A 17,030-nucleotide genomic window follows, 5' to 3' on the forward strand; every position below is an offset into this window, starting at 1 on the left:
ATGAGGTTCAACCTTTATTGCAGCGTCCTTATGAGCTTCTTCAACACATAAACAAGATGGATGAGGCCATGAGTTTTCTCTCTTTGCATGTCTCCAACAGTCTTTTGTTTCACCTTGATGAGTTTCTCACTCCTTGCACTATGTGGTTGAAGTTTGAGTCTCTCTTCGGGAGGGTTAATGAGGTTCAGGCATTACAGATTGAGGCAGAGTTGGTTTCCTTGTCACCTAATTCCTTTCCCACCATTGAGGATTTTTTGAACAAATGCAAGACTACCAGATCTGTTCTCTAGGGGTGTGGCAAGATCAAGACAGACATAGAGTGCATTCACTTGATTATTTCGAATATTCATGATCATTTTTCAGTTTTTTGCCTTTGCTTTCTACTCCACCATGGATGGCTTGGGTCCTCGTTTCACCATGCCTACCTTTGATGTGTTTTGTGAGCATTTGTCTCATAAGAAGTCTCACCTTTCTCAGCTGGACATGCTCTCAGGGTCCAAGAACAAAGCATTGGTTGCTTAGTCCTCTAACTAAGGAGAAGAAAAAGCAGAAACCAAAGCCAAAGAAGAATTCTTGTAGGCAGTGAGCATTCCTCCAAGCCACCTCCTAAGTTTGATTCTAAACCACCATTTCCTCTGAAACATGGGAAATCTTCATAGTCTGGTGAGTCTTCCTCCAAGACTAAGAAGAAATCAGGTGACACTTACAGTTTTTGGCAAGGAAGGACATCTAGTTTCCAGGTGTTGGAAATGCTTAGAGGCTTTAGAGGAAGCCATGCAGTAGCTTCACATCTCCTCACCTTAAGCGTCTTCTCCTTCCATAGGGAAAGGTCATGCTCTCACTGCTCGAGCTTCGGCCTATGGGTTCACTTGGATATTAGATTCTGGTGCTTCTCACCATATGAGTCACACTCAGCAATTGGTTACTTCTCTTGCCTCTTGTGGTACTTCACAGATTGCAGTGGGTGACTCAGTTTAGGTTTCAGTCTTGGGTTCAGGTTCTATCTCTTTGGATGGGGGTACTCTGCAGGATGTTCTGGTTGTCCCTGACATCTCGACGAACCTCCTGACCGTTTAATAGATTTGCCATTTTGGCTCTGGTAAGACAATTGAGTTCTCATCACATGATGTGGTTATTCGGGACCTCCATGACTCTGATTTGGTTGTGGCTACTGGGAGTGTTGATATTGCATCTCATCTTTACAGATTTGATGGATTTGAGCCCTCTACAAGTGCAGGTTTGTGTCTTATCACACATGCAAATTCAGTGAGTAAGCTTTGGCATGAGCGCTTGGGCCATGCCAATTACAAATATCTTCAGCAGATGAGTACACATGTAATTGTTCTTGGGCTCCCACAGATTTCCTTCACTGATGGTGTTTGTCATGGTTGTGTGCTTGACAAGCATTACAGGGATCCCTTTCTGAAGGGAAGATCCCCTCGTGCTTTGGCACCCTTGGAGTTGATTCACAGTGATCTCATGTCATTTCCCACTCCTTTTTTTGGGGCCAAGTATGTACTCTCACTTTTATTGATGACTTCTCCAGACGCACATGGGTGTACTTTCTTAAGTACAAGTCTGATGTCTTTGATTCATTTTGAATCTTCAAGACATTTGTAGAGAAGTAGTCTGGTTGTTCTATTCAACGGATATGTACAAATAATGGGAGGGAGTATGTGAGTCAGGCTTTCAGATATTTTTGCACTGAGCATGGTTTGCAACATTAGTTTACTGTTCCCTACACCCCTCAGCAGAATGGTGTCGCTGAGCGAGAGAGCAAAACTTTATGGGAGATGGTGAATTGTATGATTTAGTCCAGGTCCATGGATTCGTCTTTTTGGGCTGAGGCAGTCAATTGTGCCAACTACATTCAGAATCGGATGCCTCACAAGGCGATTCGACATATGACTCCTAAGGAGGCTTGGTTTCATGACAAGCCTGATGTTTCTTTTTCCCGAGTCTTTGGCAATGAGGCATGGGCTTTTATTCTTGATGCTCAACAGAAAGAAATGGAATGGAAGAGTCGACCCCTCATTTTTGTTGGCTACTGTGAGGATGTTAAGGCGTACAGGTTGTTTGATCCTGATTCCAGATTGGTCCTATTTTGATGTAATGTTCATTTTGATGAGCGCCTTCCCACAATGGATACCCTATCTCCAGTGTTTACTCCTCTGCTTACTCCTCCCACTGCATCTCTTCAAGATTATTTTCAGGATGATTCTAATGATGCTGTTGATGATCCACCATCCCCACCTCCACCTACTCCACCTCAGATGTGCAAGTGGGCTCGCTTTACTATTGAGGTGGTAGGATCTATGGCCAGTGATCCTTGAGATACTCGTCGCACCCGTTCTCATACTGTGGGTTCTAGTCTTTTGAGTCATGCCATTTCAGACGATCCTCAAAAGTTTTCAGAGGCTACAAGACACCTTGAGTGGGATTGTGCTATGGAGGAGGAGTATTCTTCTTTGATGAGGAATAATACTTGGGATCTTTGTCCTCTTCCTAAGGGCAAAAAGATGGTTAGGTGTCGCTAGTTGTATCACACTAAGTATGCTGATGATGGTTCGATTGATAAGTACAAAGCCCGTCTTGTTGCGAAGGGTTTCTCGCAGGTTGAGGGTATTGATTACTCTGAGACATTTTCCCCTGTCGCCAAGATGAACTCTATTCGCTTTGTACTATCTCTTGCAGCTTCTAGGGGATGGCCCATTTTTTAGATGGATGTGAAGAGTGCTTTCTTGCATGGGGACCTACAGGAGGAATTCTATATGGAGCAGCCTTAAGGATTTGTGTAGGACAGTTCTTTGCTTTGCAGACTTCGGCGTTCATTGTATGGTCTCAAATAGGCCCCTCGAGCTTGGTATGAGAAGATGGACTCTCTCTTGCTCTCCACTGGTTTCACCCACAATCATTCCGATCACATAGTGTACATTCAACTTCTTGAGGGTGAGATCCTGATGCTTGTGCTATATGTTGACGATCTCCTCATCATAGGTAGCTCATCCTCTATGATTCAACATATTCAACGAGCTTTGATGGACCAGTTTGAGATGACAGATCATGGTCTTTTGTACTATTTTCTTGGTCTTCAGGTGATTCAATCTTCTGATGGGATCTATATTTACCAGCAGAAGTATACTCTTGACATGCTTCAACACTTTGGCATGCTTGATTGCAAGCCTTCTCCCACTCCTTTTTAGTTAGGGGTTGTTTTGATTACTACTTGCCCCACTCCTTCAGTAGATTCTACACTTTACAAGCAGTTGGTTGGCAGTTTGTTGTACCTGACTCACACTCGTCCTAATATTTCCTTTGCGGTTGGCCTTGTCTCTCAGTTCTCCCATGATCCTCATGAGAGTCATTGGGAAGCTACCAAACATATTTTGTGGTACATTCAGGGCTCTATTTTTCATGGCATTCACTACACATCAGGGGAACCTCACATTATTGGCTACACTGACTCAGATTGGGCTGGTGATGTCACTGATCGGAAGTCTACTTCTGGCTTTGTTTTCTTTATTAGATCTGGTCCTATCACATGGTCTTGCAAGAAGCAAACTACTCATGCATTATCATCTACAGAGGTTGAGTATCGAGCTGTTGTGCTCGTCATTCAGGAGATCTTATAGCTTTGATAGTTGATGACGACATTTGGTTTTCCTCCTGATAGTCCCACTATTGTTTGGTGTGACAATTAGAGTGCTATTCATATTTCTCGCAACCCGGTAGAGCATCATCGGACGAAGCACATTGAGCTTCACATGCATTTTATCCGCTAGTTGATTCAGGATGGTTATCTCATTTTGGAGTACATTCCCACTGTCGAGCAGGTTGCACACATCTTCACAAAACCTTTTGCATCACTGCGCTATCTTCAGTTGCGCTCTATGCTTGGGGTGAAGGAAGTTGTCCTTGGGGGGTCTTTATGAGGCCTTCCTTCCTTCTTATTTCTTTTAGCATGTTCTTTTATCTCTATTTGGAGAGGAGTTTTTTCCCAATGGGGTTTCTCCTTTTTCTCCATTTCATAGAGATTTCATTGTATTTGGGTACCTGATCAGGCCTTGTTGCTGGGACTCATCTTTCCTGCTTTCAGCAGCTGTTCTAGGTTTTTAGCTTCTCCCTAAGTCTAGCTTAAGGGGGGGTGTTAGAGCAATCAGGTCTTTACTTGATTATTTAAACAACATTTGTTTAATTATTTAAGTTCCCTTTATCTCTTTTACACTTAAGCTAACATTAGGTGCATAATAATTAATTCTTTTATTAATTATTATGTGCAAGTCTAGGTTTTCCCTTTTAGGGTTTCTTGACCTATTAGAGGTTAATTTTTTTTTCTTTTTATTATTATCACATTACACATTTTGTGAATATTGAGCTCTCATCTTTTTGAGCATATTTTTTGTGTATTTGTTTTTCCTTTGTTGTTTCCTTGCTTCTCCTTGTAACAGGTTTATTTCAGCTTGCAGAGATCTTTTGGGCTCTTGTGGTGTTGTATTTCTCAACTCTCACATAAGTTCCATTCTTGGTTTTGATATCTAATAGCTGATTATTGTCAACAAAGGTCTAATAATCCCTTTGAATGTTGGTTATGTTAGTCAATTCCCCTCTTTTTTATTCATTACTTAAAGTGGAATTTAAGTCTCCCCCTAGGATAATCTTCTCATTCCTTAGGTTCCCTAAGATTCTTGTGAGTTGATCCCATAGCTCTCTCTTGTCCTGCATAGAGATAGGCCCATATATATTTATTAAGTAGAAGGAGACATTATTCTGCAACAATCTGCACTTTAACACCATCCAATTCTTGTTCCTCTCAATGGTTCTCCCTTCTATCTTAATTGGATCCCATATTACCCCCAACCCACCTGAGGCTCCATCTACCTCAACAAAAAACCCTGCCCATTGTCACCATACCTTCATTATTTGTTTATTATCATTGTAATCCCATTTGGTTTCTTGTAAGAGTACTATATCTGCTCTAGCCTGATCTATTTAGTACTTGACTAATTATCATTTGTTAGGGGCATTTAAGACCCTAACATTCCATGTAAGGAACCTCATTGGCCCCCAGGAAGGAAGGATGATATCATTCCCCGTTCTTAGTTTCCTCTAACCAACTGCATTCACAACTATTGAGAATTTATCTTTATTGGATTTGGGTCTTGGTTTTCCCTTCTTCTTCATATTTGTTTTTTTCAATTTGGATGTTGTCAGCTCCAACATTCCTATTTCTGGCATGGCTATCTCTTCACCTTACCCTTCTTCCCCCTCTTCATATTTTGATTCCTCCTCCTTTGTTATTTCATCCATTACTAGTAGTACAACCTCTTCTTCTAACCACTGTATTATTGGTTGGTTGTTGAGTGGGGGTCAGACATATTTGATCCAATCCCAGTGTTATTATCTTGATAAATTCCTTCTTCTATTGTTCTTCACTGTCTATAGTAAGCTGAGGGGGTTCAACTTGGGATTAGCAATTTTCTTCCTCTATTCTAATGAATTTTAGAGCTGCTAATTCCTCTGTACCTTCCTTGTTTTTATTGATTTGAAGATTTCCCATCTCTCACTCAGAGGTATTTCATGTTTCTCTTGAAATCCCCTCATTATCCTATCTAGTCTTGTCATTAGTCAGAGAAACCATGTCGTTGCCAATCATGCTACTTTTCTCCTTTCTTCCATGATTTTCCTTACCATCCTCCTTGGTGCCCCATGGATCATAGGATTGGTAGACCAGGTCACCATGCTCCTTGGATTTCCATTTAAGGTACATGGCCATACAGTCTTCTATTTCTACTTTTTGTTGCCAAATGCCCCATTCTGTGTGAATCTCAATCTCTCGTGGGACTGGAGATGTGGGCAAGACATTGAGGCACATCCTTGTTGAGCCCTTTGACATTGATTTTGGCATTGATTTCATGATAAGACATTATGTTTGGTTTATAACAGAGAGCATTATAACATATTAAAGGTATTCTCAGAAGTTTGGCTAGTGTTATTTGGTTCTCTCTCATATTGTCATCGAATGGTTTAGTGGACAAGTCTTGTTGTTTGATGCTTTATGTATCTTATTATTCATTAGTTGTTAATGACTTATGTTTTGTATTTAAAAAGAGATTGATAACTTATCAGTGTTTCATGATAAGATATTGATGGCTTCTTAAAGAAAGACTATAAGTTATTAGTAGTCTAATGCCTATGAGGTATATAAATGTCAAATAACAAGAGCTTGAAGGTATTTTGTGTCCACCTCAATATATTTGACTATATTTGTAATATTATGTATGAGTTTGAAAAACTCATAACAAGACTCATAACAAGCATGTGCAAACAGTTTGGTACCATGTAAAAAGGAGGAATTGGTATACTTGAGTAAATGGTCATTGCTTGGGGGACAATATCATTAGCAAAGACATAAAAGTCCTTGGCTTTGAAGGCATTAAGTGATTCACATGGCATATTGGTGATTAAATCTTGGTTGACATTTGTTTTTGATACCTTTGTGATGTCAAAATGATATTATCATTTTTGTGGCACGAGATAAGTTGGTCAAACAACAATATCTTCTTTGTTGATTACTATGCATAAAAAAAGCTCATTTTTTGAGAGCTAGGGCACCAATAGCATTGTAGTGGTTTCTCCATGAAACCCAGCTAGCTACAAATGACCATGGTATGTTTGAGCTTGGGCACAGCCGCCATAACATGATTGAGCTCCCAGTGGACTAACAATGATAGTTTGGACTTTAGGTCATATCGTGGAGCATGACAGTTGGACAAACTTCGTGAATCCGATAATCTTGTTTCTAATTTCAGTTAAAAAGAATAGTTACCATTTGAAGTTTTGGGGTATTTGGAAAAGCTCTTTAAATAAGTTTTTATTTTTTGAAAAGAGAGCTCGAAAAGAGAAAAATGGCAGTATAGAGATATTGTGGTTTGTTATTTGGGGGTTCTTTTGTTAAAAAAACTATCTTTCTGAAATAGTTGCAAATGACATTTTCTTTTTGTCATTCTGTTTGACAATTGCAAGCATTATTTGAAATTTTTTGTGTGCAACTTACACTAAATCTATTGTAAATCTTATATGCAAAATTGATGTACTGTTGAAAATCAATTTTTGTATGAATATGTTTTATATTTGGTGGGATTCTGAAAGTGAAGTTCATGAGGTATAAAACATGTTTGTATAAGACTCAGTTGTGACTGAAAGAAACAGAGTAACCCTCTGCATTTATTCCTTGAAATTGTTAAGTTGTTAAAAGGTCTTGTCAGTGAGACACAATGACCTCTTTGTGAACATCAGTGAGATTTAAAATTATCTCTGCCAGTGAGGCATTGAGACTATTGTAAACAAACCTTTATCATAAGCAAGTGAGGCAATTTGCGAGTGGTTTTTATTCCCCAAGAGGGTTTTCCACTCAGGAAAATGATGGTGTCAATGTTATTCCGTGAACTCTCTAATGATCTATATTGCATGCATACTTCATGTTGATTGCATTGATCATGTTTACAAAGTTTCAAAAATAGAATATCACTGCATTTATTAGTTGTTTAATCAGAGTTGTTTTAAAAGGTAATTTAGCCTCAAACACCGATTCGCCCCTCCTCTCAGTGTTTGCAATACTCCAACAATCCTTGCAAAATTTCCCAACCTCTTTGTCTATCATAATGCCATCCATCTGCTTGAGGTTGCCTATGCTTTGCCCAATTTCCGTTAGGATCTCCTCTTCCCAGTATTCTACTAGAAGATTGTACATTCATATCGAAATTGGTTGCTCTCTAATCTTTTGCTTCCAAGGATTAAAATTAGGTTTCCATTTTTTCATATAGACTCCAAAACCCTCCATCAGATGTGGTCCCTAATCTAGCACCGCCACATGCTCATCCTCTGAAGTGAAAATAGCTAGGAAAAAATTATTTGGCAACGACTAAAGTAATATATGATGCCCTCATTTGGAGGTACACCAGTCATGCATTTTGCCATGATCAATTTGATCCCTACCCCATTTGAGAAACAATCCTACATCCTTGAATTGTTCTACTGAGTTCTTGATTCGATCTTTTCCTAAAAAATAGATATATTGCTGGGTGGATTTAATCTTTCTTGAGAGGACTCACCTGATTGTTTGCTCAGGTTTTCTTGTATTTCACTCACCTGCGATTTGGGAGCTTTGCCTCTCCAACTTTTGCTTGTTTGGTCGCTTGTGATGTTGAAATTTTTGATTCGACAGTTTGATGAGGAGTCTACATTCTTCTGCTCCAGTTGCCGATGTCATCCATACGTTGGTCTGATGAAATTAGGGTTTGAATTTTGTGGGTGCCAATGATAACTTTAAGAAACCCCTCTCGAAAAAAGATATAAAATCTTGGCGAATTTTTATTTATTTTAGATAAAAAGAATAATTTTTATTGGCGAATCTTTCATTTTTTGAAAGACGAGTATTAATTTTATTGGCAAATTTTCTTACAATAAAAGTCTTTGGTAAAAATCCTTAACGAATCTTAGAAAATAATCTGCATGCATTATTTACTATTGCAAATAATTTATTTAAAAAAAATCTTATAGAAAAGCAGAGGCCTAAGGTGGAAATCATTAATGAGTTTAAAGGGTAGACACTACTTTATTTAGTTGCTGCCATTAATTTAAATTAATGTAATAGTCCTCTTTGTAATTTGTCAAATAAAATATACTTAAATTTGTAATACTCATGAGGCCCAAAATTGTTTTTATACAATTGATTTCCATTGAGGTCAACATTTCAAAATTAACTCAACCCCCGTGAGCATTACAACTCATAGGTACAATTTACGCCATGGAATGTAATGATGAATATTAGATAAAAAATTTGAATTAATGGTGGCAACTAAATATTGTTGATAAAACCCTAAAGTAACTAATAGCTATAATGTTATAATCTTAAGGGTTTGAAACCCTCTTCATCCAATGCTGTTTGCTCTCATGAACAATTTGTTGATGATTCTATCACCATGGGGGAAGCCACCATCTTGGAAGCTAAAAACATGAAAATCATTCTAAATACCTATGAATTGGCCTCTAGTCAAAAAATCAACTAGGATAAAAGCTCTCTGTTTTTCATCAACACCCCGGCCCAAAGGAAAATCAGGATTGGCAGGATTCTTGGTTGTAACATATCTAAGTTTCCTTCTACCTATTTGGGGCTTCCTCTCTGTCTCAAACCCGAGGATTCCTTCTGGAATAAGTTAATTGACAGACTCAACCTGAAACTCACTGGCTGGAAAGGGGTTGTTCTTAGTCAAGCTGGTAAAGTCACTCTGCTAAAAGCCACTCTCCAAAATCTTCCTGTGTATGCTCTTAGCTTGTTCAAAATCCCCTCAAAGTTTGCAGAAGCTATTGAAAGAATCCAAAAAAAGTTCCTTTGGTCGGGAGTGGAAGTTAAAAACAGGATCCCCCTTATAGCCTGGAATAACATTTGTACCCCTAAGGCCTTAGGTGGGCTGGGCTTAAGAAACATTAGCTCTATGAATAAAGCTTTATTAGCCAAACAAATTTGGAGATTCAAAGGGGAGGAAAGAGAATGGAACTCTATTTGGAAAAACAAATATCTCCATATGCAACCTTTTGAGGAAGAACTCTTTGACAATTATTTCTATGTTGATGGTTTTGCCATTTGGAATGCAGTGCAATCTGCTAAAGGCTGGGCTGCTACTGGCAAAACCTGGAACCTTGGGGATGGGAGGAAAATTAGATTTTGGGAAGATAGATGGATCCTGGATAAACCTCTGGAGGAAATCCCTATCATCAAAGATTGGAAAAACAACTTCAAATGCAGGTATGGTGAAATGGTAAGAGATTACTAGATAAATGGGGACTAGATTGACTTTAGCCAGTAGTGCCCGGATCTCAAGTTCCTTCAGATTGCTCTTTCTGCTAAAATCCCCAGAGACAACAAAGATGGCATTCTGATATGGGGGAAAACTCTGGATGGGAAATACTCTGTTTCCTCTGTTGTGGCTATTCATAATGTCCCGGTGGAAGCTACTCCCATATGGGCTAAAGTTTGGAATAAGAACTTAGTTCCCAAAATCAACATCTTCTTTTGGATTTTCATCCAAAATAAGATATTAACCTTGGATAATCTTCATAAAGAGGCATCATTTTTCCTAACATGTGTTCTCTTTGTTGCAGGGAAGAAGAAACAACTTGCCATATTCTCAATCAATGCTCTTTTAGCTAGGACATCTGGAAAATCATCCTGACCAGGTGGAACCTGAGCTGGGTCTTCCCGAATTCTCTTGGTGACACTTGGCTTCAATGGCATTGTCCCAACTCTAATCCTAAAATTGTGGAGATCTGGAGACTTACTCTGCCAATTGTTATCTGGAATATATGGAAAGAGCGCAACAACAGGATTTTCAGAGATAAAAGGGCTATTCTTGAAGTGGTTGCAGACAAAATCTTTAGGAGTATTTTTGAATGCCTCTATGGCACTGATCAGGGACTTGCTGCCAAAGAGGATTTCAAAGACAGATGGAACCTTTCTACCACCACTACTAGCAAGGAGAAAGGCAGAGAAGGTCTTGTCTAGTGTTTCCCCCCACAGGGATAGATTAAGGCTAACTTCGATGGGGCTTCTAAAGGAAATCCGGGTAAAGCTGGATATGGGGGCATTATCAGGAATTTTGCTGGAAGTTGCCTTAAGGTGGTGGCTGGTCCTCTGGGGAATCAAACTAGCCATTTTGCTGAAGCCTCCACTGCTTTGCATACTTTAATCATAGCCAAAAATCTCAATTATGATAAAATATGGCTTGAGGGGGATTCACTTAATATTATTAAGTGCTTAAAGGGGGAATCGGAGCCTTCTTGGTCCATTGAGAACATCATCATGAAAGCTAGAGAGATTATCGCCAGTTTCAAAGAAATTATTATCCAACATGCCTTTAGAGAGCAAAACAGTGTTGTTGACTATTTAGCGAATACTGGAGTTAATTCTGACGTTCAAATGATTTGGCACGAGGATGATCTCAATTTAAACATTAAAGAGATACTCAGAAAGGACCATTATACGGGGAGAGAAGGACAATTAAATCATGACAAGTAAAAAGCACCACTTGCGCCTCGCTGGAAAGGCCATCATTACCTGGCACTACGACAGATCTCCTACTATCTCCAAAAATTTGCCGCATGCTTTGTGGGTTACTCAGAGCGATAATTTGAGTTGCTTAGGGAAAGAAGTTCTCAATTTGCAGAGAAACAGAGTTGATATCCTGCATTCGAAAATGGGAGGAGACCTAAGACACGAAGAACCTGACAACACGTCGACCTGGAAGGCAATGCCTAAAGTCTGCGCAAAGATGGAGAAGGGCTCTCTCACCAGCTTCATGGAAAAGCTTGAGGACTATGACAAAGGTAGGGTCAACTTAGCCGTTTCCAAGATTTTTGAAAACTGGTCTAACGACTCTTTTAAACTTTACGGAGTTAAATTTAAATTGGATGCTGGGCTTATTTCTACTGCGACTGGTATGCCCCACTCTGTGCTCAACTTCTTTCGAGACCTCAAGGTCTCCAACAATGCAGTTACCCTGTTCCCGCGAAAAGAGAAAGAGCGGGCCAAAATCGACAAGGCTACCGGGGGCTACTACGATGCTGCAAACATCAAGAAGTTGTGGGGCTGGGTCCTAAATGCAATCATGGAGTATATAACGGTTGAAGGCCGTTTCTCCAGGGCCCACATTTACCACTTCATGCTCTTGAACCATTTTAGACACGACAAAAAAGTGTCTTTGCCCTACTACCTTTTTCGATCCCTCTCCAGGTCCCTGACCAAGCACAAGACGAACCCTTCCAGCCTGATTCTCCACTATGGGCTCCTGCTGCTCATCTATGAGCATTGCACCCTTGCTCTGCAGGAAAACAAGCGGATTTCCACTTCCCCTGGTAAAAGGAGGATGGAAGAGGGAGATACTAGCAAGGAGAAGGCGTCTTCCAGCAAGAAAAGGAAAAGCGCCCCCAGGTTGGAAACTGAGGACATTGTCAAGGAAAGTAGTGGTATGGAGACGGACGACTCTAACAGTGAAGACAGCTAGAAGGAAGAGGAGTTGGGCAACGAGGAAGAAAGTGGAGATTTCGAGCCTGGTCAAGATAACCCTATTCCAAGCGATCGCCCTGGTAAGGACAATAGCCATCCGATGGAGGAGATGGCTCCCAAGGATAATGAGGAAACCAAAGTTAATTCTGAGAAGGAAACAAACAAAGGCTCCGAGAAGAACCTGACTGAGGAAGGGGATAGCAAGGCCAAGGATAGTGCTGGTGAGGGGCTTATCGTGGATAATCTCAAGAAGCTCTTGGAGGCTAGAATGAATTTCGATAGACGGACTTACGAAACCCTAAAAAACTTGGAGAAGCAAGGGATAAATTCGGATAAAAAGAGGGAGGATGAAAACAAAGAGCATATTAATTGGAAGTAGGAAATGGAGAATAAGGTAAACTCACTTGAAGAGGGAAAAGAAGCGATGAAAAATCTGATGGGAATTATCCCAAGTATCCTCTCTGCTGTCACCAAAAACCTGGAAGACATTGCCAAGGTCTTTGACCATACTCCTAAACCAGTTGTGGATCTTGACCTGGAGGAGGAGACCATCCAGATTGGAAGTGGTGGTGATGCTACCCGGTGCGCGGAACTGCGAAGAGAACCAGGGCCAATATCAAGAAAGTTGTGGCTGCTGCGGCCAAGGACCCTCCCAACCTCAAAGACAACATCAAAGAGATGCAAGAAATTAGCAGCACCCTGACTAAAGCCTTCGATAAAATCTGATTCCCGAATGGCCTGCTGGCTTTTAGGGGCTTTTGTGGGTTTTCCTCGGTTTTCTGGTGGTTTTTTCCTTTTGCTCTGTTTCTCTCTGTTTCTCGTAGCTCTATTGTTTTAGTCTTGCTTGTAAACGGTTTCGGGGCCCCTTCAAAACCTGCTTTTTCATTAATAAAAAACTAATAGTTATAATGTATTCTTGGTGAATTAATTTAATTTTATATAATAAATTCTAAATTTTGGCGAATTTGGTCCAATCATGTATCGAATATTTTGGCGAATCTTTGAGTTCAAAAATTACAACCATTAGATGAAAAAGCAATAAAAATCCCACCAATTACAAGAAACTTTCTATATGCATCTTTAGTTCTGAAGTTGAACTAAATTGGTTTTTTTTATTTTAAGTTGTTTTTCTCGCTAAAATTGACTTTTTAAATAAAGTAGAATATTTTTTTATTTAATATATTTCTATTTAATATTTGATATATTTAATTTTATTTAATTTACTAATCATTTGAAAATTCTAATATAAAATGACTTGCTTGCAAAAATGAATAAAATAGAATAGAAAGTTGCTTTTAAATCTACAATTTTGTTATATCATATTCTAAAATTAAACTTAGTCATTGTTAATTTATTTCAAAATTTAATTTAATTTAATTTAATTTAATTTAATTGTATATTTGAGATTTACCAAGCTTACTAGATATCCATGTTGATATCACTGTAGAGGGCGTGCAAGACGATTGAAATAGTTACAACCATTAGATGAAAAAGCAATAAAAATCTCACTAATTACAAAAAACTTTATATATGCATCTTTAGTTCTCAAGCTCAACTAAATTCTTATTTATTTTAAGTTGTTTTTTTTTTTGTTTTTTTAAGGTAAAAAATAGAAGCCTATAATAATTATATTAATAATAGAAGAAATTACAAAATAGAAATCAAAATGGAGGGGAGAAAACACCCTCAAACCCACTATAAATTCAAAGTACTTAGTTACATGAGATATAATCCCTAGCAACAACTATATATCACAATATAATGATTTTGTGATTCTCATTAGTGGCAAAACAACCAATGTTACTTTTTTGCTATACATCAGCAACAAAACTTGAGTGCAAGAGAAGTTGGTCCTTCTGGCAATATAGACTAGGCCACTACACGATACCAATCTATCCAGGTGAAACCCCCCAAAAAGGATTCTGCAAAACTATTTCCCATTGTTAGAACCTGTAGAGGATTCTATCTCCATTGGAGTAGGAAAGGATCCCATATATCCATGTGTGTCGATGTCAGCATGTACAACACCTTTAATTTTAAGTTGTTTTTAATTTTTTTTTTTTAAATAAAGTAGAATATTTTTTATTTAATATATTTCTATTTGATATTTGATATATTTTATTTACTAATCATTTGAAAATTCTAATATAAAATGACTTGCTTGCAAAAATGAATAAAATATAATAGAAAGTTGCTTTTAAATCTAGATTTTTGTTTTATCTTATTCTAAAATTAAAATTATTCATTGTTGATTTATTTTAAAATACGTGAATTTTACCAAGCTCAACTAGAGATCCAAAGTTGATATTCATTGTAGAGGGTGTGCAAGATGATTGAAAACAATTAAAACCTTTAGATGAAAAAGTAATAAAAGTCCTACCAATTACAAGCAACTTTTTATATGCATCTTTAGTTCTCAAGCTCAACTAAATTCTTTTTTATTTTAAGTTGTTTTTCTTGCAAAAAATGCTTTCTTAAATAAAGTGGATTAATTTTTATTTAATATATATCTATTTGATATTTGATATATTTAATTTTATTTAATTTACTAATCACTTGATAATTCTAATATAAAATTACTTGCTTGCAAAAAATTAATAAAATAGAATAGAAAGTTGCTTTTAAATCTAAATTTTTGTTTTATCATGTTCTAAAATTAAAATTAGTCGTTGTTGATTTATTTTAAAATTAAATTAAATTTAATTGTATTGTATTAGATAATAAATATTTTATAAATTTTAAAACTTACAATTTATTATAATTTTAGAATTAATTGTAAACTTAAAAAAAATTCTTGTGATTTGATTACTAATTTTAAATCAAATAATATTTAATCCCAACATAATTATACTTAAAAATACTTATCTTTTTCAAAAGTATGTATTATAAATGCCAAATTTATAGTTAAGTTATTAGACATAATACAATATAACTCCATAATACATCATTCAAGATATCATCAATGTTAGGACAAGGATTTACATTGTGATTCAATTAATGTTAATGTTGTTTCTAATGGGTATACATTTTATTAATATTTCAATTCTAATAAATTAAATTAATTAATTTTATTTTTCTATTTAAAATATTTATTATTTATTTATTTATTTTAAAGGTTATTTTTATTAATATTTGGATTTTTCATATATTTTGACTTTGCATATTTAATTTATTCTATTTTAATTTTTTATTAATATTTAAGTTTAAAATTTATATTTTATTATTTGTCTTTTATGAAATTATAAATAATAATTAAAAGTTATTAGAATAATTTAATTTAAAATTATTTATCTTTTTAAAATTTTAATTTATCGTATATCAATTTTATTTTGAATTTTAATTTTAATTTACATAATACATTAAATTTATCTTGGCATCTCTCTTTCTCGCTATACATATCTCTATCACTCCCTCTCTATGTTTGTCACTTCCTCTTTCTACATCTCTTTATGTCTTTATCCCCTATTTATGTATCTCTCTTTCCCACTCACAAACTCCTTGTTACTCCTACCCATAACTATCTCAATATGTCTCACAATTTCACGCATGCTCCTTGTTTCTCCCTCCCTATCTCTATCTCTTCCTTCTCTCTCTCTTGCTCCCTCTAGCTCTATCTTCCCATCTCTCCTTCTACCTCTCTATCTATATCTCATTATCTCTATCTCTATTTTATTCACTCCATTGCTCCTACTCTCTCTACATATCCTTCTACCTCTCTCTACATATCACTTCTTGTATCCTTATCTTTTTGTCTCCATCTCCCCCTGCTCTCTCTCTCTCACCCTCAATATTTCCCAGCTTATATTTATTTCTCTATCTCTCCTTTATATCCTTATCTCTCCCTCTCTTTATCCCTATTTATCCCTCTCTCCCTCTCACTATCTAGCTCTATCTTCCCATCTCTCCATCTACCTCTTTATCTATATCTCATTATCTCTATCTCTCTTTTATTCGCTCCATTTCTCCTACTCTCTCTATATATCCTTCTATCTCTCTCTCTATGTCACTTATATATTTATCTTCTTATGTCTCCATATCCCCCTATAATGTACCAACACGTATTCGACCCCCACACTATGATCGTATGGACTTGCCTTACATACACATACGAAAAAATACCCCTCGACAAAAATCCCCTTCGTATCCCTTTGACAGAGTATCCCTCCAGCACCCTTCTGCTCCCTTATGTATAATTTCCCCCTATGACACCCCTCGGTACCCTTCGATAGGTTTTCACTCTCGGCAGAACTACACCTTCGGCGAGTTTTCACTCTTGACGAAACTACACCTTCGGCAGGTTTTCACTGTCAGCAGGATTACACCTTCAGCTGGTTTTCACTCTCGATAGGATTACACTCTTGATGCAACTACACCTTTGGCAAAATATGTATTTCTTGAACCTTGAGCAACTTCCCAACCATCAAATATTACTACTCAAATTATGCAATAGAGAAGACATCCAATAATTAATATCATTGATACAAAATAGTATTAGCCACCAATAAAATATTCTTATATTCAAACAAAATAAAATTATTCTGAGATGATTATTATAATTTTTCCTTAACAAAAGGTTTCATGATTTTGGATAAATAGGTAGAATAGGGTGACGAGTGCCTCCCACCAAAACTGCGAGTTCCAGAATAGAGAGGATCTTGCACCTCTGAAACGGTGATCAGAACACTCAATTCCAATGGGAATTGCATATACATGTTAACATAAACATCCACCTTACTTTCCTTCAAGCCAACCACAACCTAATAAAGAGCTCCAAGAAGTTTCCCAAAGGGTTACAAGTAGATAGACAAGAGTTATTTATTACATTAAATTAATTAATTAAAGGGTCCATAAGATATTATTTAATTGAGTCATTTAAATATTTTGAGGACATTACAGTCCTCTCGACCGAAGAATTACTTGCCCTCAAGAAATTGCAAACTCGGATGCTCCAAGATCTGTTCTCTCTCCC

This window comes from Cryptomeria japonica, chromosome 8 (assembly GCF_030272615.1).
Source record: "Cryptomeria japonica chromosome 8, Sugi_1.0, whole genome shotgun sequence".
NCBI lineage: Eukaryota > Viridiplantae > Streptophyta > Pinopsida > Cupressales > Cupressaceae > Cryptomeria > Cryptomeria japonica.